The sequence below is a fragment of the Strix aluco genome, chromosome 4, assembly GCF_031877795.1.
Source record: "Strix aluco isolate bStrAlu1 chromosome 4, bStrAlu1.hap1, whole genome shotgun sequence".
Taxonomy (NCBI): Eukaryota; Metazoa; Chordata; class Aves; order Strigiformes; family Strigidae; genus Strix; species Strix aluco.
Genome location: NC_133934.1, coordinates 85,203,460 through 85,226,114, shown reverse-complemented (window position 1 = coordinate 85,226,114; position 22,655 = coordinate 85,203,460). Strand labels below are relative to the sequence as shown.

The 22,655-nt window shown below is 42.8% G+C and overlaps 1 protein-coding gene across 1 annotated transcript in view; it reads left to right on the top strand.

The window, feature by feature from the left end:
- The first annotated feature begins 3,690 nt into the window (after positions 1-3,690).
- The window catches only part of ARHGAP24 (Rho GTPase activating protein 24), a 228,940-nt gene continuing 209,975 nt past the window's right edge, over positions 3,691-22,655 (top strand). The window contains exon 1 of the mRNA XM_074823888.1: positions 3,691-3,836. The gene's annotated coding sequence lies outside the window, so the exon portion shown is untranslated. The remainder of the gene's footprint in view (positions 3,837-22,655) is intronic.

Sequence of the window (22,655 nt, the reverse complement as noted above, 5' to 3'; positions counted from 1 at the left end):
GAGGCTCTGTACAGAGTAACAAAGTCAATTTGCCACTTCCACTGGTATAAAAGGCTTTAAGGGCAGGAGGCTTAGTAGTGGACTCAGAGTAGTTCAGTCGTGGTAGTAATCACAGATCCATTTCTGCATAAGATGAGCAAGGAAGAGGGAACTTGACTAAGGTACTTTGTGACCCCTAACTAAGTGACCCCACTTGCCAAAGGCGCACATTTGCCCAGAGGGGCAGAATTACCTTTGGAACTGCCTGCACTTGGCCATTGGTATTCCATGCTTGAGCAGGCCCAAACTGTCCCATCCAAATACAGATTTCATCCTTCCCCTTTGTTTGATGTCTTGGCAAAGTGTTTCTGGTTTGTCCCATTAGATGTTTTGTAAAAAAAACAATGTTTTTCGTCCAGAGGGAAAGATTAAAAATCTTAGTTCCCTGCCAGGCAAAGGTCAAATCTTTGAAGCATTTTAACCTGCTCAGGTTTGGCTGGTATCCAGAGAGCTAGATAGGAGCAGTCTTGGCATGGAAAACTAGCTGGGTACCTACCAGCACCAAACCAGGCTTTTCTTAGCCTTAATTGTGTAAGTTGGATAAACTGTTTCCAGTTATAGACCTGTTCCTACTGGCCTTTCCCTACTGTAGCTAATGAAAGACTGGATATTGGTGACACACACGTAGAAAAGACAACTCAGGCTGAAGGATTTCAATGTGTCTTACAAATGAGCCCATAAAGCTGCAAATATGAATTGTTTTACAGTCTGAAACTCAGCTTTAGAAGGGTATCAGCTAGCAAACCATAACAGCCGCAGAGAGAAAGAGCAATAGCAAAGGGCCACCACTGAGCGAAGTAAGGAAGGAAAACTGACTACAAAGGGTCTTCTCGTTGTTCTTGTTGTAATTATGTATTAACAGACAGACTTCAAATGCGCAGTTCTTCAAGGATGTGAAGGGTTTTTTCGCTGGGTTTTTGAAAGCACCTGCGTTGCGGGCACAAGGCTGTGTGAGCTTTGTACTGCTGGTGAGCTGGCCTGGCACGGGCCCGGGGGTCTGTACGTACCCACTGCCGCAGCCGGCAGCTCCAGCCTGCCCTGCAGCTCGCTTCCTGGGTCTTGCCGCTCTTAGGAAGTACATTGTACCCCTCTCCTTTCTCTCTGCTAGCTGGAAATTCCCCTGGGGTTACTTCTGTCTTAAGAGAACAGTACAGTAACAGAACAGTAATTTCCTATAATTTAAACAAGAGATCTTGTGTGTTAATATGGCTGTTGTTCAAATAAAGGCGCAGAGCTGCAGAGATGAAAGTTACAGAAGTGCCTGAGTTAAGTTTTTATATAATGTCGATTACTGTGGTGCATAAAGTGAGGCTCCCATATGTACAGGCACCTCATCAGAGCAGGCACAGTCCTTGATGGTGAAAGGCTTTCCAGCCCATTAAAAAATGTTTTTTCTAGTATGTCATTCTGGCTGTTCTCCCTGTGAGCCTGCATTTGGCAGCTAACCAAACTGAAGGCCAGCACAGGTATCCTGCTGTGTGTGTGTTTAATTCTGTCCTCCTCCACGCCGTCTAAAGCTTTTGCATGTTTACTTTCTCTTCTTGAGCAGCCATGTATCTGTATACCCTGTTTACTCTTTGAAAAAAAAAAAAAATTACAATGGCGTGGTGTCAGCAAGACTGAGCGGTTTTTTCAAACCGGTGTGGTTGTTGGGACAAGCTGCATTTTGGTGGGGTGCAGCATGCTGTCCCTGATGCTGATGACCTCTGTTGGCCTCATCTCTGAATTTGGCAGAGAGATGATAGGAATGGCTTTGCTCTGCTTCCTCCTTGTTTTATCTCTCTGGACTTTTTCTCCAGTGACAGGATCAGGGACCAGCCCTCATGCTGAGTGGCTTGCTTAGTTCTCTTCTCTGGCTGGCTATCCCACGACAAGCTGGGAAGGTGAGGAAAGCCTCTTGGGTATTCCCCTCATTCATGCACTGGTGACTGGGCACAAGGCTGCTGCATTTCTCAACCTTCTTGCAGCATCAGTGAGAGGCAGAGTTCAGAGATTTGATTCAGTATGGATAACAGGGCGGCTGGATGACTTTTTTTCTGTTAAAAGTAGAAGCTGCTTCAGTGCAGTCAGTGATATCCCATCATCACTTCTGCAGATTATAACATGTCATTATGTTACAGTATGTAAATGTTCTTCAGACCTCATCTACTGAAAAAGCTTCATAGATCTCATGAATTTGTTAGAAAACTGGTTGCTTTCAAAAGGCTGTAACTAATTCTTGTAGTACTGAGGATTTTTTAGCGCTGTCACATTGGGTGGAGCTGGAACCAGCAAACGCAGAATTGTGAGAAATGGGTCATGGGAGGGAAGTTGGTGGGAGTGTGTCTAGGTCTGTCCAAGCCGCACACTCATCAGATGCTGAGATTCTGGGTCATGCAAAGCACTTTTCCAGCTTCTACAGATTTGCCGGCTCCAGCCATTAGAGGAACACCACGTGCCTGGTACATGTAGCTGAAAATGGGCAGGATTTTGTTAGTGTGTACGGTGTGCAGAACTCTGCTTGGGCTTTAAAGTGTAGTGCTGTGCTGTTTCCAACTATTATCAGTAGTAATTTTTTCTTATGATCTCATTGTTGTATAGTATCAGAAACTGCTTTTTGTCTCCCGACGGGAATCTGGAAGAAGAGACCAGTAACACATAGATATTGGATTTTCCAAGAGCGGTTGTGTTTCCACCTAAAACCAGTACTGTGGGGTCTGGTGTGGTGGGAAGGAGGATGGAGGTTACACGTCATTCATTGCCCTCTCTGCGTTTGGGGAAAAGAAAGAGTGCAGCCTCGCGCTCACTGAGTCACCCAGGAGCAGTCGACAGTCGTGCCATTCAGAGAGGGAAGGGCAGCTCCTCAAACCCAATTACAGCTGCAGTTTCCATCATAATTCCCATTCTGATTTCTGCTGGGCTACTTGAGTCAGCGCAGGGCCTGCAGAGAGGGCACGCAGCCCTCCCTGGGCGGGTCCCATGGAGACCCCCAGCACCTCCACACGAGGTAAAACCCTTTGTCCTCCTTGTGCGAAGTTGCGGGGATGCAGGCAACAGCAAGGAGATGAGTCAGGACCGCTCTGAGTGTGTTTAGCTGCCTAAAGGGGCAAAAATAGAGAAGGGGAAGGGGGGGGGGGTGGCCAGCACTTGCGCTGGGTGACAGGGTGTGTGTCGGTGGGGGTGTGCAGCAGGAGAGGAGCCCCTTGCCCCCAGGGCAGGACGAGGGTGCTGCTGGGTGCCGGGTGGGAGACATCACCCCTCCGCGGGCGCGGGCCCGCCTCGGTAGCACCTAACGGCGGCCAGGCAAGGTGACACACTCCCCGGAGGCTTTCCAGGCGCTGCCGGGGCGGCGGGTGCCGTGGCGCTGGGATTTGCAGAGGGGGCTGGGAATTCCGGGAGCCCGGATTCCGCCCCGCCGCCGTGCTCCGGAGCCGCCGCTGAAACCCGAAACCCGGCGCTGCGGCTGAGGGCTGGCCCTGGGCGGCCCCGCACGGTTTTTCCTACCCTGCATTGGCACATCTCGAGGCTCCGAGCGGCTCTTCCCCACTTCTGGGGCGGCGGGAGCGCGGCCGGGCTGCGGGAGCGCGGCGGGGGCAGCGCCGGGTGCGCGCAGGGCGGGGGGGGGTGGGGGGGGTGGGGGCGGAGGAAAAGAAACTTCGAAGTGCAGTCAAGCTGCAACAAGCTGTCACTGGTTCCGAATTTGGGGTGAGAAGCCGCTGCTTTATGGGTGAGAACCCCGGCCGGGCTCGTGGAGGGTAGGAGCGCCGGCCCGGGGCCGCTCCGCAGCTCCCAGCGGATCGGGGCAGCCTGAGCACCAGGTGAGGTGGCATCCATGCGGGTTTTATCCGGGGGACAAAACCGGCTGGTTTTTCGCCGGACAAATAATTGCAGCCGACCAGGGAGCAGCGGCAGCAGCTGTCTGTGTGTGTTAGGGCTGTTCTTGTCTGCCGGGGGTGTGTGGAGGCATCTGTTATTTCTTAACAGTGTTAAATAATGTATAACAAGATTCCTTTTCGTTGGTTTTTCAGGCGTACAAAGCAGGGTATGTGTCATCTGACTACTTGTGGCTTAAATATAAGTAAAAGCCCTTTGTGTTTTCTGCAGTCTCCATGTTAATGTTCATCTTTGGATTTGTGGTCTCAAAATCTTCCTTCCACACAAATACCTGTAGCAGGCTTTCAGAGAGAGGGTCCTCCCTGGGACAGATTCTACAGTAAGGACTTTGATTGTAATCACAAGAGTTAGGGAACCTTCAGTGGATTTTTAGCGCTACTGAGTGATTTCTTTTTGAGATAAGGAAGTAATTGTCTTTTCTTTTTATCCTCCATTGGGCTCGTATGGAATATTTAACTACCTCTCTTAGCAGTAACATGCATGTATGTTGTCAGTTTGGGGGTTTTCTTCTTTCAGCAGAGTGGAGAGTAGTAAATAATCCATGTTGGATGATTTTAGAAGCGTCTTTACTACAGATGATTGGAAATAAGCAGCAGGGTTTTTTTAGATAGGTACCCTTGTCCTTTATAAGCAGAAATAAGAAACCAAATGAATTCCCTGTGTAGCACAGTGACTTCATAACACTGAATTTATCTAATATTAATCTGCATTCTGTTTGTCTGTGTTAGGTAGCATGGTTGCTGGGAGAGGGTGATAACTCTTTCTAGATCAGCAGGTATTAAGATGCTGTTAGTTTAAGTTTTTCTGTTGTGGAGTAGTTCTATACCTGGAAGGTGGCAATAACTTCTGTATGTTCAGGGGAAAAGGATTCCCCGTGAGGTAAGAATTAAGGGAGAGTGGTTTATCAATGCAAGGGGCAAAGTCTCTTGTCCTAGCTAAAAATCATTTAATTGTCATCTCATTCTCACAGGAGGCATGCAGAGTTACAAGCAGAGATAGAGAGAAGGAAGGACTGAGAGTCAAGTGCTTGTTTCCAGCCCCATGAAATTTTCATGTTGTGGCAGGTTTTGTTATTGCAAAAGGCATCTTCTAGTACGTGATACAGAGACTTGGATTAAAAATAAATGTGCTTAGAACTCGTGCTTCTTTGTGCATGTTGTCTAAAGTTATTTGTCTGCCTCTTCTTTGATGATTGTCCTGTCTCTCAGCTGCTTTTTTCTTCTCTCGTTCTTTACTTGGCTTGCTTTCTTTAATGAAATTAGATAGATTTAGTTTGCAATAAATAGTGTGCCCACCCAAAAAGAAAAAATAAAGCCCCACAGTAAGTAAAAATTGTAAAGCCATGTAGAAAATTCAGCTAATGACATGAATCTGTGTGGAAGGCATGGCTTCTCACTGTATGGCAATGCGCTTCTGGGCACAAGTGAGAGGGAGGCTGTGGGTTATTATTCCTCTAAGACACGTGCGTCTCCTGTATTTGCAGGCTGATGAAGATCGCTTTTATTAGTGGTCCTATAGCTAGGTTCAGTTTTCTGAAGATGGAGTTTAGAAAGCTAGAAATTAAGATCCCTTAAAGGAAATTGCCTCACAACTAACAGTTTGAACTCCTGATAAGGTCATGTCTTCAGAAGAAACTAGAATAGAAAACCCCTGTGAGCTCCGTGTGCAGCTGTAGCACACAGGCATCTCTCAGGACCTTTACATCTCTTCCTGCTTGATTTAATATCTGATGTTTTTAACACAGGGGGTGGAAAAAAAAGGAAAAGGGAGTTGAAATTTGTGGTGAGTAGTTTGAAGTGACTTGCATCCTATTACCTTTAGTTGTCTTCTCTGCAGGCTGTTTGGTGTTTATTGTGACCTACTGGCCTTTGGAAGTACGCTTTATTCCTGGAGCTATTACTTACTGGCTTTATCTATATTGGGCAGAGGGAATGCTTGACATGATTTTCTTAACTTTTTTTAAATAACCTCCTGGAACAGAGTGTGACACTTTATCATATTAGGGTGACATTTGTGTTGTAAACTGTCTTGCGGGTGAACAAAGTATATGTTAGCTTTCCCCCAGGAAGAAGAAAAGGTTGTCTTCTCTTGGCATTCTAAAACAAGAAAAACACTGAAGGAGAATACCTGGTATAGGTTTTCATTGTTCATCATCTGGAACTTGGCTTTCTGTACTGCTAAGGACTCCAGGTAAGATGAGTGGCTGAGATTGTTGAACGATAAGGAAACACACTGCTTTTTATGAAACTTGTTACTCCACTGCCAGTCTTGAGAGGAATAGAAGCTTAAAAAGACAACAGAGGCTGAATTTCCAGTTTAGGTTCTCTTCTTACATGTAAGACTGCAGAAAGTGCTTGTGTTAACATTTGGTCTATGTTAGTTTCTATTATTATGCTGAAAGCAAAGATTTCAAGTTAGAATTGTCTTTTATAGTTGTTGCCTGCATTTCTTTAGAAAACCTTGATTAGGTTGCTTTTTTTTTTTTTTTTTTAAATTGGGGGAGAGAAGGTGGTTCAGTTCTTTAGAAATCAAAAGTGAAAATACCAGACGTCTCAAGGATGGGTGTACTTTAGCTTCAGCAGTAGCAGACGTCGGCAAGCCTTGATAAAGACTCTTTACCTGCAGAGATGTAACCAAATGCTGCTGAAATCCCAGCCTTATAGCAGCAGGGAGGGCACACGGCCTTCGGTGTCAGCGGTACGGTACTGTGGGAGCCAGGAGAGGCTGCCTTGCTGGAGCACTGTGCCTGAGCTCCCAGGAGCAGCGGAATGGTGTTGGGAAGCAGTTTGTTTTGGTCCCTGCGGTGTCCCAACCTCATGAGGACAGCCAGGAGCTGATTTGTCATTTTCACTTTCAAGAGGGACCCCCAGGATGCCACTGCAAGCCACCTGTGGCAGCCAGGCTGTAGGTGGCTTATCCTGGTGTGAGGAATAGCTTGATGAGAAACTTCCTCCTATTCTGCAGCTTCTTGACATTTCCTGACTCTTTCCTTCTACTTCACCATTTTGCCAGTGGCATTTATTATGTCCTGGTTTAACCAGGATAGGGTTAAGTTTCCCCAGCAGTGGGGGGGAGCTCTAGCCGGGTTATTCAGATACCATGCAGACGTCACATCCTGGCAGGTCACATTTTCCTGGCGCGGGAGCAGGGTGCACTCGTGGTTTTGTACATCGTGCTTCAAACTGCTGTATTTGGTAGCTATTTTGCTCTGTTCATTGCTATCACTATTACTGTTATTGTTATTGTTGTTGTTGGTTGTGTTGCTATTGCACTGTTGTATTAAACCTTTCCTTATTTCAGTCTTGGGGCTTTGTATTTTCACTCCCTTTGTGGAGGAGGGGTAACGGCCGCATGGTCTCAGACCCCGGCAGGGGCTAAACCACCACAGGGTGATCACAGAATCACAGAATCAACTAGGTTGGAAAGGACCTTGAAGATCATCTAGTCCAACCATTAACCTAACACTGCCAGTTCCCATCTACACCATATCTCTCAGTGCTATGTCGACCCTACTCTTAAACACTCCAGGGATGGGGACTCCACCACCTCCCTGGGCAATCCATTCCACTGTTCTGTAAAGAAATACTTCCTGACATCTAGTCTAAACCTTCCCTGGCGCAACTTGAGGCCATTCCCTCTTGTCCTATCGCTTGTTACTTGGTTAAAGAGGCTCATCCCCAGCTCTCTGCACCCTCCTTTCAGACAGCTGTAGAGGGCGATGAGGTCTCCCCTCAGCCTCCTCTTCTCCAGACTAAACAACCCCAGTTCCCTCAGCCGCTCCTCGTATGACATGTGCTCCAGACCCTTCACCAGCTTCATTGCCCTTTTCTGGACATGCTCGAGTAATTCAATGTCCTTTTTGTGGTGAGGGGCCCAAAACTGAACACAGTAATCGAGGTGCGGCCTCACCAGTGCCGAGTACAGGGGTAAGATCACTTCCCTGTCCCTGCTGGCCACGCTATTGCTGATACAGGCCAGGATGCCATTGGCCTTCTTGGCCACCTGGGCACACTGCTGGCTCATGTTCAGCCGGCTGTCAATCAACACCCCCAGGTCCCTCTCTGACTGGCAACTCTCCAGCCAGTCCTCCCCAAGCCTGTAGTACTGCTGGGGGTTGTTTTGACCCAAGTGCAGCACCCGGCATTTAGCCCTATTGAACCTCATACAGTTGGCCTTAGCTCATTCCTCCAGCCTGTCCAGATCTCTCTGCAGAGCCTCCCTACCCTCGAGCAGATCAACACTCCCACCCAGCTTGGTGTCGTCTGCAAACTTACAGAGGGTGCATTCGATCCCCTCGTCTAGATCATCAATAAAGATGTTAAACAAGAGTGGCCCCAAAACCGAGCCCTGGGGGACACCACTCGTGACCGGCCGCCAACTGGATTTAACTCCATTCACCACAACTCTTTGGGCCCAGCCATCCAGCCAGTTTTTTACCCAGCAAAGCGTGCGATCATCTAAGCCTCGAGCAGCCAGTTTTGCCAGGAGGATGTTGTGGGAAACGGTGTCAAAGGCCTTACTAAAGTCAAGGTAAACTACATCCACAGTCTTTCCCTCATCCAATAAGCAGGTCACTCTGTCGTAGAAGGAGATCAGGTTTGTCAAGCATGACCTGCCTTTCATAAACCCATGCTGACTGGGCCTGATCCCCTGGTTGTCCTGGATGTGTTGTGTGATGGTACTCTGGATGAGCTGCTCCATCAGCTTCCCGGGTACCGAAGTCAAGCTGACAGGCCTGTAATTTCCTGGATCATCCTTCCGACCCTTCTTATAGATGGGCGTCACATTGGCCAATTTCCCATTTGTCGGGACCTCCCTGGTCAGCCAGGACTGCTGGTAAATGATGGAAAGTGGCTTGGCGAGCACCCCAGCCAGCTTCTTCAGCACTCTTGAGTGTATCCCATCCGGTCCCATAGACTTGTGTGTGTCTACATCAAAGTGTGGATGATAAGGACTGGAGTGAAGCTGTAAATTTATTTTGTATTTAACTGATTATGAGTCCAAAATGAGCTATAAGGGTCCTTCATTTAGTTCCCATGATAAACTAGATCATTTATTTTCAAAAAATATCCCATTTTCCTAACAGAAAGTCACTTGATACGCTCACTCTCAATAGTCTGCAATATATTCACTTTGTGTAATTATCATCAGTCTTTGATTATGTGCTTTACTGATTGTTTTATTTGACTGTCTTTAACTACCAGCTTTGTTAGCTCTGGTTCTTACTAGCTCTTTGTATGTTTAATAGCATTCTCTATCCAAATTTCTGCTCCATCTAGAGTTACTATCTTATTCTTTACCTTCTCTTTGTAAAAGTGGAAAGTAGAGTTCCTTCATTACGTTCTGTTCTTTAATTATTCCAACCTTTTAAAAACTGTTTCCAGTTTTTCAAAATGCTTCTAGTTGTTTGAATACCAGCACTGGAGATAATACTTAGGGTGCAGTCCTGTGAAATCCAGAGACACAGTGATCTTTATACTTTCTTTTTCCTGGTTAAATAGTTTTGTGACAACAGTAGACAACACCACTGTTGTGGTGAACAGGAATCTCATTTTTTCCTTCAGGAGGATGCTCTCAGGTACTGTCAGTTCTTCACAACTTGTGCATCTGCTGAGCAAAAACCACACAGGCTGGTGGAAAAACACACAGGCTGGTGCACAGACGGCTGTCTGTCTGTCAGTTGCCTTTCCTCTTTGTAATTAAGGGCTTCCTTGGTACTTGTCACCTGCACAGTTTTTCAGTCACAATCTTTTTTTTTCTCTTTTTTCTTCCAAGTCATTGGCTAAACTGCAAAGTAAGATAGTTCTGCTGAGACTAGAAACCACCTGCAGCATGATGCTTTTTTTGTTTATGGTCATGGTTTTTGACTTACCTGTTAATACTTTGAATTAATTTTGTCTGCCTGGCTCAGCTCTTGTTTCATTGGGGTTTCGTAATGAAAATTTCATGCCTCCACCAAGCCAGAGGCCTTGAAGGAGCATACAAGTTTAGTGCTTTTAACTTTAACAAACTGCTGCTGTACTGGTTAGTTTGGAGGGGCTTTCACGCTCTATGGCTCAATGAGACAAACTTCAGCAACATGTGTTGAATTCCTTGGCAGTGTTTATATAGTTTCTTGTAATGAAATACCTTTCATTTTCCTATAGTTCTGTGCAGTTTTGTGTAATAACAATTATCATTAGTAGCTCTTTAGTGAAGATGTTTTTCATGACTCTTACTTCCAAGAAGTAACTGGTGGTTCCTGTCATCTTTTTCCCACATCTGCCTTTGCTTTCAGAGCAGCTTAAATTTTAACTGGACTGGTGTTCTTGGCCTGCCAAATTGAACAATCATGAGGTGTTATAAAAAGTAAAATGCAAAAACACAGCAATTTGCCTGTATCTGGGAGGCAGTAAGATCCCTCTAGATGTCACTAATTGGGAGAACCAAATGTGCTTTTTCCTGGGTTAGTGTGGTCTGGTCCAAAATGTGTTGGCTATTTCTATATTTTGAGCTATTTTCCTGTTTTGCCAGGAGGTAAAGTGCTCCTTCAGTAGGAGAGAAAGTAGCCTTCCAGTTAATTCTTACTCATATGGCCTGACCTCGACTCCAGCAGAAAATCATGCATTTTTCGTAAGCTGCCTTTCTAGCTGTTTCTTTAACCTCCCCCAGGTATACATCCTCTGTTGTGAGAAGAAAATGTGAAGCAGGACAGAGGTGACACCAGGGGAGTTCCTTGCTGCCCGAAAATGTTAGTAGTTTGCAGCTTAAGCTAGAAAAGGTTTTAAAAAGGACGACGAGAATGGTCAAGGACACAGCACAGCTTCTGTCCAGCAAACAGTGAAGCAGGAAGGAACTTCTCAGCCTGCTGATGAGGAGGTGACTGAGAAAACTGCATTAATGAGTGGCAGGGAAAGGAGAAGCAGAGTCCAACTCTTCCCTTATTTTCCAGTACCGGAATCCCAGGGTGTATCCAGGAGTGATGACAGGCTCAAAACAAATGAAAGGAGGTAGTGCTGTGCACAAGATGTAAATAAGGTTTAATTAAGATGCATAAGTACTTGCCAGAAAATGTTGTGGTTAGTAAAGGGAAAACCCAGTTTTAAGGGGTAGCTAGCTGAAAGGATTGTGTGCTTGTCTTAGTTATCCTGCTTGTCCCTGAGGTTTTACTTTAGTCACAGTTGGAGATGGGAGATGCTGGGCTGGGTGGACTCTTTCCATTCCACTGTAGACATCTGTTCAGTTTTGTCCCTCTTTTCTTTGGATGCTACTTATGTAGGGGAAAAAAGCCCATCTCACTCTGTTTGTGGCTTGGCGGAAAGGAGCTGCATGACCACAGCAGACCATTGCTATACATAACAGCTTTCCTTCTTCAGTTGGAAATGTGTGGGCATGAGGAAGGGAAAGAGCAAAGCAAGTTGTGATGAATCTTTGTGCTTTTGTTTTTTAAAGATCACAACCTTGTTTCCAAGTAGTGCTGTGGGGATGTGTGGGCACAGTCTTACGGGATGAGTATTTAGAAAATGAATCACGAGAGTGGATCACATGAATTCAAGCAGAGCAGACACTCTGAAGCATGCCGGAGCTTACTCAAGTAGGGAGTCCTTTTCTACATACCCTGCTTGACAGATGAAAGCACTGTAGAGGTGGAAAAAGAAGAAGCTGAAGTGCAACTGTGCTCCAACAGTCCCAGCGTGCTAAATGACTGTTTATCAAATGGGAAAACACTACAGTCAAGAGTGACTTCACGTATGCTTAAGGTCCCTCTTGAGTTGCTTGAGAAAGAAAAATGAAGCAGAGTCTGCAGACAATTAGCTTTGCTTCTCATTCTTCAAATCCTCCTCTGTGGATCAGCTCGATGTGGCGACTGCCCCCCACAGCCAAAATGGCTGATAATTCTTTCACTATTTTGGAAAGAAAAATAGTGTCAGTAAACCCCTAAACCTTGAGGAACTCTGCATTCTACAATAGCTCCAAGATCTTGTTGCCATGGTGGCGGTGTGTATTTAGAACTGGCTACTTTAATTTAGTTGATTATTACTGTAATGGAGTGCCAGTCATGTCCACCTTACCTACTTGGGCTTGGACTGGGAAATAAGAATTGCAGTAATCAATATATAGCACAGAGCCTGATAAAAGTCATTCTTAATGCTTCCTGTTGGAGCATAACAGATCATTGCAATTTGAATACAAGTATGTGAATGCAGACATGTATCGAGGAGATGAAGGCAGACTTCTGGAAATCTATTTATTTAATGATATCATTGCCTAATTATCAAAGTAGTGTCTTGGAAAGTGTGCTGAATAATTTGGGGTCTTAGTGTTGTTGTTACATGTGAGATCATGATGAAGGAAAAAGCCGTACTGTACATCTGCTTATAATCATAAACTACTTCCCATGGTATTTTGATTGTCCACAAGAAGCCAGAGCAAGCAGCCTATTTGCTGTATAAGCTTTTATATGGTGGAGCCTCTAGACACTTTCTACAAGGGTTTGGGTTCCTGGTTGTTTTCTCTGGGTGTGTGTTTGTGTGTCTCTATGGTGGGTTTGTGTTGAGCTTTTACTTCTTATCTGTGATTGAGATCAAAATTGCATGTCGGATGCATGGATGGTCACTGTGGCTATCCATTACTCAGTGGTCTTGCAAAACACAAAACAAGAAATTCTGGATGCTGGAAAGAAATCTTATCTCTGGCAGACACAGTATTTGTGCAGCTGTTCCCACAGATGTTTCTTTTTTCTTATTTTTTTTTTAAATTTCTCCTAAGAAGCAAGCAAACTGATGGAGAAATGTTAAAGGGCCTGCCTGGAGAAAGAGAAAACTTGCAATGCCTTTTAGTTTGGAGATAGTGATGTACCTTGTTTTAAAACAACTGTGAGTTCTTACTTGATGTCGGTAAGTACAAAGCCTGCTTAGGCTATGTACTCGGTAGAGCTAAATGAAAGTGTCCTAAAATGTGAGCTTTGCAAATAGGCTTTGAGAGTCAGGATCTGGATGTAGTAATTGTGGATCTTAATAGCATTGCTGGAACCCAAATGGATTCGATCTCAGCAACTTCAATGTAAAATTTGCTGAGTTTAGAAGTGAATAGGAAAAGTCCTGGTCAAGAAGCTTGTTCTGACAGGGTTCTTCAGTGTGGCTAGAGGTTTCAGAATGAAAGCATACTAGCAACCACTCCCTCTCCCCCAATCAATAACTGGTTTCAAGGTTGTGGACTAGTTTTGTTCATATGGATTGCAAAATATCATTCAGCATCCCCTGTAAGACAGGTTTATTCACCATTTTTTTTAAAAAAAAGCAAATATAATTCTCTTATATGGCAATGGGAAGTCTTGAAGGTGCCATTTTAAATACAGTTGGAGTAAAAATTCATCAGAAGTCAATAAATTAATTGTAGTGTAAAACATTATTAACATTTGATGCATGATGCTGAAACCCCTTCTTGTAGGAGGAGAGTACAGGGCTCAAACTGGAGTCAATTAACTTAATCCTCCAGAAATGTATAATAAATGATCTGTAGAAAAGCATACATTTGTATAAATAGGGGTCCATGTCTTGATGCAGCAGGCTTTCTGAGGTTGTTTCTTTCTCTCGGTGGACACAACTAAGTAAGCAGCAAGAAGCTGTAAGAAGGCATGTTGTAAGTAGTGGTTTTGAGTATTGAAAGTTTATAGAAAACAATATATATCTGTCCATAAGCAAAAGAGAACTGATGCTTCTGTGTTGTTTAGTTTTCCGTGTAACCTGGTATGTGTGTGATGTCTGCTGCCTAGACTTAATCAGCCATGCTTTAGTCTTCTTTAAGAGAAAAATCAGACCTGGCTTTGTGTATTCTAGTGAAAATGAGAGAGCAGCCTTAATCTCTGCACATAAATATATCAGGTGGGTAAACACCAGGGAGGGAGCAGAACTATTTTGGGTGATAACGCAGGACTAAATTGGTGTAGACTGTCCCTGAGTGTGCTGGGATGAAAAAGAAATTTCTGACAGAGTTCTTGGCTAGCATTGGGACTGCTGGGTTGGTGGTGAGGGGAAATATTAAAATAGCTGTTTTGATGATGCTTTTTCACTATCTGAGAGTAACTTTGTTGCTGGCTGAAGCCCCATAGGGCTTCAGGAGCTGGGTTTAATGATGAATTGGGAGGTCCTTTCCTGTCCTGCCTGTTTGTCATGTGTGAACAGTTGTAAAAGAATAGTCTAGCCCCTAACCATAGGAATATTTTACATGTACTATAAGACGTGCCAGGGCAAAAATATAATCAACAGCAAATCAACATGCGCACAGTAGGACCCTTATTATTTTCACTGTGATGATTCTGTCCTGTAAGGAGCTGACAATTAATTTTTGTTAACTTCACTGATTTTGGAGAATTTACTAGGTTTTAGCATTGATGTTACAAACAATTTTGGTTACTTGACATGGGGATTTGACCCCTGATTTGGTCAGCTGTTACTAGTAGCCTTTACCACATTTAGAAACAGTTGTTGACTCTGCCCTTTGCAGTGGTCTGTGGGTCTTTGTATGGGAGTAGCCTCGTTAGTCCCTTCAAATGCTGCCTTCTGCCAGGCATGAGGGGACAGGGAAACTTCTGGGAAGGAGCAGGGGACAACTGTGATGATGACTGTAAACTGGGGAGCTTGGCACAGTTTCTTACGCACAGCACTTGTGTCTTGCGGTTGGCTGTCGAGTCCTCTCCTGTTGAATATGTGCTGAATTTCCATGTGTACCTCTTGCGATCCTGCTGTCAGCCTGGGCTCACAGAGCTCGCAGTGCTCTCAGCTGACATAAGGAAAGGACTAAAGCAGACGGTTGAGTGTGCACCACATGGCACATTCAGTGTCAAGACTATTTATCATGTAACGAGATTAAGCCATCCTGCAGCACTGCCGTACAATGCAGGCTCACACAGCTCCTGATACCTTTCTTTGGCAGCTGGAAAAGTGCAGAACAGGAGTTATGCGTAGGGGTGATCCTCTGCTAGCCTTAGAAATAAACCCTTAAATGCTGAGACTCCCTTCAGATGTTTGCATTTGGTTTGATGGTGTCACTCCTGGGACACTGCTTCAGAGATCTTCATCTCCCAGCATGAACAAGAAGGCTGTGAAACGTGAGTTTTACCATTTCTTACTTCCACAGGGACCAATAGAAAATGGTATCTTAGCCAAAAGAACATATTAATTATTGTTAGTCTATATATGACTATGCAGTAAGTATTTTGCACCTTACTTAGGTATCCAGTAAGTAATGATAAATTACTGTGCAATAGCTGGTGGAAATACGCAGTGAAGAAAATAATTTCTAGTCTGTGCTGTTACACCAAACGCTGAATGAACCCAGGACAGTGAAACAACAAAGAAAAGGTCACGCTACTACAGTGCTGGGGGAAAAACTGGAATAATGACATAGAAGCAGTGCTACTGAGAGATTTCAGAGGGACATGCCTTTGTGGTATTTCAGTTTCTTTTCTGAGGATGTGGAAAAAGAGGCAGTTATTACTGAGGTATTGTTGTGGACAGGTAGGTGTGACAGGGAGTAGATCTGTTTTCACTTGCAGACTGATTGTCTGATAGTGTTGCTGGAGTGCTAAATTGTAGACGGAGCAATTGGGATGTGTTGATAGATGTGGAAATGTGTCATGAGGAGCTAATTATTTCTCAAATGACTAGTCAGAAAATTTGTGCTTCTTTTTGCCTCAGAGTTCATAAAAAACTTTCACCTGCCATTCAGCTCTCCCTTGTAAATCATTATTACCTTGAGACAAGAAGGATCCTTAGGTGGTTTCTTCGTAAAAACAGCTGCTTATGCCTCCTCTGACAAGGGCAGGTCTGTGCTGCTGGGCTATGTGCTGAACCTCCAGCCTTGTTGGAGGGGAAAGGAAGGGTCTGTGTGGAAGCACTGGTAGTTCGTGACAGATGTTTTGTAGGAGGTGATGCTGCTCAAAGCGTACAGCGGGGCTGCAAGCCCATGGTGTCCCATGAACTTAGACTTCTGAGGAAAAGTTAAATTTGGTAACTTTGCTCAGCATTGTGCCACTACGACATACATTGTTAAGGAGCTGAATACCTTCCTCTGCTTTAGGCTGATGGGATTGTCTGGGTATAGACAAAACCGAGTGTCTGCAACTTGCGATACCACTCAGTTATGAAGATATTTTAAGTTGGGTCATACTTATTTTCTAATGCCATAAAATATCTAACACATCTCCATACAACGTGGCTCTCTGGAGAAAAAGAGTATGGTAGCTGTCATAACATTTTTTCACTCAGTGGTTTGATTTTTGAGCTGCAGGAACATTGCTCTTCTTTTTGTACTTTCTTCTTGGAGACAACGTTGAGCATTTTTTCTTCTGAATCTTGGAGGTGCCCCATGATGGACTACTGTGTGTGTAACAAGTCAGTGGGCTGTTCGGTTTCCTCTGTTGCATGCCTTAAGTAGAAAGCTCTGATGTGAATACAGTGTCACGTACCTTACTGATTCATAGCCTCATTGCTTCTTTCATCCCTAGCTGGGGATCAGAGGTTCATCACGAGATACGGTGTGTACGCATCTTATTCAAAGTAGTCTTGAAGTACTCAAAAAGTCCCATCATACTTCTGTTAAATCTACACCTTTCTCTCATGGAAAAACTTCTCTTTGCATGTTACTGAGCTTTATGAAGTCCTGTTCTTTAATATGTGTGATGTGCACCTCCTCTACATCTTTATGTATTGAAAGACAGTGTTTGTTTTCCATTTTCAGTTCTCTAACTTATTAAGTCTGGGATGGGAAGGCAGGCAAGACAAAGAAGAAACCTATTTTTCTTGAAGAATGGTCCCTGTCTGCCCATTTTTACTGTTACAGCATGCTCGCATAAAAGAAAGGGTGGGCCATTAGCCAGATCTTCTACCGAAGGAATATTTAGCAATATCAGCAAGGTGAGGTAGTCTGGGATTTCCAGAAATAACTGCTCTTCTGCCCATCTCTTCTACCTATGTAGATTTTCTGATATTTAGAGATGGTGACTTGTGGTGCCTATAGCTGAAGATCTTGCGTTTACCCACCCCAGTGCTTTTGAGAATAAGTAAGCAGGATATAGTAGGTTTTCTTTTATATCCATAGATAAGATTTATTCTTGCCTTTGATCCACCCTTTAATGATTTCAAGCAGTAAAGAGGTAATGTTGCCCTGGAGAATAACCAAAGGTATTAGGGAATTGCCTAGAAAACATGGAAACTAAATAGCAAGCATGTCTAAAATCTCTCTGTATGGGGAGGTTACTGATAACTTTCAACCAGTATGTGTTGAATATTGGCTGTGAAATGACAGTTCAGCTGAAAGGATACATGTAGCCTTATGGATGCTAATTTGTGTGGAGCTGGTAGTAGCAAGGTCCTTTTTAGATTAGTGTGAAGTTAATGTCTCTGGTTAAAAAACAGGATGAAAACCTGAGCTCAGAAACGAGCTGTGTGCGCTGCTGGAGGTCTGGAAAAAGTAGATTGTGTGTGTGTGTGTGTGTTTTCAGAAGCATGCAGAAGCACAGCTTTTTGGCATCATTGTAGATGACTAGCAATGAAAAGATTGAGGTCTTATTGCAAAAACAAAAAGATGATTTATTGGAAACGTCAAGAAATAAATCACAGAGCCTAATAGGCCTGTTAAACAAGCTTCTTGGTTTGGGTATGTTTAAAAGCAAGGAGGTTTGAATGGTTCTTCTAGTTTATAAACTTGGATGCCTAGACAGATTGCTTGGAAACTGATATGAGCAAATAGTTTGCTCTGAGACTCATTGGAAGTGGAACAAAAAGAAACCGTGTTTTTTTAGCTAGTCTGTCATTTGCAGAATTTTTGAGGCTAATAAGCTAGGAAAAAGTAAAGTAGTGTGAAAATCGTGACATGATCCTGTAATTTCTCCTCCTTTAACCAGCCTATTAAAATTTTACAGAGCTCTTCAGAGAGTGTTTTTAAGTTGCAACTTGTCATACTTGTGGTGGTGGTGGTGCTGAAACACCTCTGCAGAAGGACTGGGTGTTTTAGCTGAAAGCTTATGTGAAAATATATTAGTTTTGACCAAGTTGTCATCAAAAGGTCACTGAATTCCAAGATGGCATAGGCAAGAGAAAAGATATTCATTTGCCATACTGGGACAAAAGAGCACAGCGTAGAATTGATGTTTGGTTAGAATATATTTTTTATTACAGGATTTTTACTGACCCTGTTTAGTATATATATGTTAAGTCATATAGTATAATAAAACTGTCAGTTCCATTGGTTTAAATTACATTTGGAATGAAAAACAAATAATGCTTTACTATTAAGTAGTATCTCTCATTAAGGCCTTGGTGCTCCATTGCAGCATTAGAATGGCTGATTGTTTTGGTTATGACTTTTGTGAAACAGTAAAAGAAGGTGCAGAGGTTGAAAAAATTTCTCATGGTAGGTGTTGCAGAGATGGGAGAATAATGCTAAAACCTCTGAAGTTGGGAAATGGGGAAGAAAGTCTTGATCTTAACACTAGTACGCTTAGGACAGGTTGAATTGACTTGATAATCAGCTGGTGTTCAGACGAGTCCATGGTCAAAGAGGCAGTGAGTTTTCTTGCATGTTTTGTGTCTTTGTAGATATATCCAAGCTACTTTGTCTTAGAGATCCTGAAAACATAGTCCTAAATCCATTGCTGCCAGTTTCTGCTAGTGGCATCTAGGCTTAAATTTGACCTTGTGAGTGAATTACAACTTTTTTGTTTGACTTGGCAACATTTCAACAACTAACAAATTAAATTCAAATGTGTGTGATTGATTCTTGATGCCACATTGCTATTTTTTAGCATTACATATTTCATTATGGACTGTCTAAAAGCGCTTAATTTTCTAGTTGTAGTGTTTCTATTGTTTTGTCTTTTGTCTTTCATATGCTATCCTAGTTTACTCTGAGAAAATCTTGTAGTATTACCTTGATTTGCAGGGAGATAAGTGAAGCTGGTTGTCTGTAAAATGATGTGTAGAGTGGAGATCAACAAAATTCTCTGCTGAAAATTGTGGAATCTGGATTGTGGAATCTGGAAAGCATGTTACAGGACAAATAAGACACTTCAGCCTGTCTTCTGAGAAGTGCCATTGAATTGTTATAAACATTGTTATTCTTGTTGTCCATTCAGATGAGAAATCTAAGTGTAATGGTATCATTCACAGAGCTGGGGATAAAAAATCTCTGTGGTAGAAAATCAATAATTGCCATGGCTCTCCTGGCTTTTGCACTGCTTCACTTTACCCAAGCTGGCACTTACTCAGTGTATTTGCCTCTTGTTAATAGTCATGCTTTATGTCATTTAGTAGCACAAATCTGTGCCTCTACACAGCTGTTAAACTAAGGCATTTGTGAAGAGGAAATACTAAACGTGAACAGTTTGCAAGTGTTCCACTGCAAGAAATAAATTCTTTCCATCAGTCAGGACACAGACACTGTGTCGTGTTATTGATCACAAACATCAAGCACAACCAAGCAAAATACTGGGTTTTGTCTTGCTGTAGAATTCAGGAAAACTTTGAATAGTTTAGGGTGGCATTTTACAAAAATGCTGCATAAATTTGGGCATTTGAGATGGGGGAACAAAAAGTTAGATTAAGTGATTACAAATGATTTTAAGTGTTTTAGTGCCTTGAGAATTGTTCTAAATCTAATGGTGGACTTGAAACTGCTGCTTTTTTTGTGCAGTGATGAAAACAAATCCCCCATCATTTCAGTTAGCTGTCCCTAATTTCATGTTCTCACTTAGGATATGTTGCAACGTTTTAAAAGCCACATAAATAGGCTTAAGCATCAGAAAATTATAAAGGATGTTATGAATGATTCAATCATTTCCCCATAATTAATTTAGAGCAAAGGTCTTCAGGATAACTTATATTTTTATTTGCATAGTTACGCTGATTTTGCTGTGGGTTTTTTTGCAGTTAAAATGGAGAAGCTGTTTATCAGAAAAGTTTTAGTTGTTACAATGAACTCTTCTAAGTTTGTATGATGGCTGAGTACAAATATGCTATAATAAGAGCAAATTTTAATCATTCTTCTTGACAGCCAGATTTTGACTGGCCCCTTTGTGGGTGCGCAGGGCTGGCAAATTAATAAAAAAGTGCTCTGGAGACAACAGAAGACAAGCTTCCAAGTGTCTTTGTGTTTGTAACCTACCTGAGAGCTGGCTGTAATTGCAGCCTCTGTGTACAGTGAACCAGAAGGAATAATATTTTATTACTGTGTGCATTTGTTCAGGTAACGTACATGGCACATGTGTAACACAGGAGAGGGCTCTGAGAATTTCACGGACAGGTTTAGGGTGAATATGTTCCTCATATGTGGTGAATTTGTGGGTCATTTCCACTGAGCATCTCCTGTCCTCTTGACATAGCAGGATAATTTGCAGTTTGCCATGTTTGCTTTCAGACAGGTTCTTAAAAATTGCCAGAGACCTTAGAAAACCCAGCAACTGCTGTGCAGGAAGCTGGGAACAGTTAGGTGTGGATACTAATGTGCCTTCAGTGCTTTTTGGACTTACTGTTGTATGTCAACCTGCTGTAGAGGTTAGTGTCGGCAGCTTCACGATCCACACTATTTTACCAATATAGTTTGACACACCTTTCTTTCAAAAAAAGCTATTACCATTGGACGTAGCACTGTTGTTGTTACCTGAAGCATTGCTGACAATATCTTGGCATTCTGTTTGCATGAGGTATCTCAAGATACATCTGCTGTGAGCTTTTGACAGCTGACGTAATTTTTCCCCAAACAAAGGCTTCCATTTATATTGTGTTCAGTATCTCCTGAAACGCAGTAAAAAGGGCAGAAAAAGTATTGCTGAGAATAATGCAACACATACCAATAAATCAAGAATCAGGTAAACATAGTATAAGAAACAAATATAAAGCCAGCATTGAGTTGAAAAATGTGGAATGTAGTTTCATGGTTATTCCAGTTGTTTGTGTCAATATACAAACTGAAACAGGAAAACCTCCTGCAAACAAAGTCGTGTAGTTCATGGAATAAAAATTACTTTAATTGTTCACAGGTAAAAATGTTTCATCATTGATATTGTTTTGCCCATCACACATCCACAGGTTTGTTCATATGCTTAAATCCTTCGTTTTGACCTGTACAGGGTAGATGCTGTCATAATACAAAACACTGTAAAAATGGGATGATTTCTTCACATATGGTGGAAATAATTAGCAGTGAGGGATCCTAAGGTGTGTTTTCCTGAACTGCTGTATTTTCATAAACTCAGAACCGCATTTAACATTTTGAGCTTGATGTGAAATCATGCAAACCTCAAAACATGGAAAAATCTGAAACAATTGGTGGTAGCAATACTGAGAAATCTTTTGGCTAAACACTAAAATAAGAATGTCTTCAGTATATACGTTTTGTGTTTATGTATAAGGTCCTCATGAACAGCTTCTGGTTTGTGGAATCAGAGTCATTGGGATGATGAAGACGTTTGAATACTCTTTAGCGGATCTTTTTTCAGTACGAATTTGGAGGGAGGTGTAGAGCATGGAAAAACTGGACTTGTACCAAATGGTGTAGATGCATTTCTGTCTCTGAAGAAACGGTTTGATACAGGAGTAGCCTTCACTGAACACTTGAAGGCTTTTGCTGGGCAGTGGAAAGGTGGTGCTTGTCTTTGTTCTCCAAACAAGGGACCATTTACTTACTTGAGTGTGCCTGCGGGAAGGTGACCTTGATGGTTTATGTTGCTGCTCGTGGATATTGCTTATGTACTTCCCCAGCCACCGATTTGCTTGCCTTAGTGAGCCAATATTTATCATCTTCCCTGTTAAGTTGTTTTTCTCCTTGGTGTTTGCACCCTTCAAACATTTGTGGAATGTTTTGTGTTGTTTTCTTGGCTGTCACAGGTCAGTCCAACCAAATGCTCATCTTCGTTCCTTTGCTCCGAATGTCTTGCAAGTTGTCTTTGTTGTTTCCAGTGGAGAAAAATCGAACTTGGTAAACAAGCTGATGATATGTTGATATGATGTATTATTTTCCATATTGAATTGGAAGTCAAGCTTGCAAATAATTTGTTATATATGACCACTGTTAGGGAGCTGTGATGAAGAAAGAGATCTAGTTTACTCTGTATTCCTTTCAGGCTATTTTAATCAGGAAAGGCAAATTGTATTTTTCAAATGTGAATCTTGCAAGAAATAGGCCAGAGTTGCAGTGTCTTCTCTGTTCTTTGTCCATCAAATGTGATTCTTGCCGTTCTCATGAGGATCAAATCATCTTATAAATCTTAAAGGCAGGTTTCTGTCCAAGAGCAACCACTTCATTGCCTTAGGATAGGAAGCAAAAATTCAGAATAGCTTTAAAACTGAGCTGTGTACATTGTTCCGTCACTTCCAAATTACCACTATCTAAACCTTTTTTTCAGGGATGCTAGGACTGCGTGCTAAGGTCTTGCTTTGCAGATTCAAGCTTTAAATACTTCTTTGGGAGAAGGTTTGTCTCAGGGCTGATTGAATGGTAGGTTCTTAGGAAAATCTGGACCATGAGGTGAATTATGCCAGAACGCTCCCTAAGTCCCAGATATGAGATATCATTTGGGGTACCCCAGATTCCTCAGAAGTCTCTCAGGAGATGTCACACTGCTATGACAGCTGCTTTATGTCCTTCCTTCCTTAACAGTAAACATGAAGTAAAATTCCCCAGTGAACCATAATAAAGATGATAAAGTAGCTTTGTTCTGGAAGACTTTGTTGAAATCCGTTCCTCTTAGAATTGATTTTGATTTT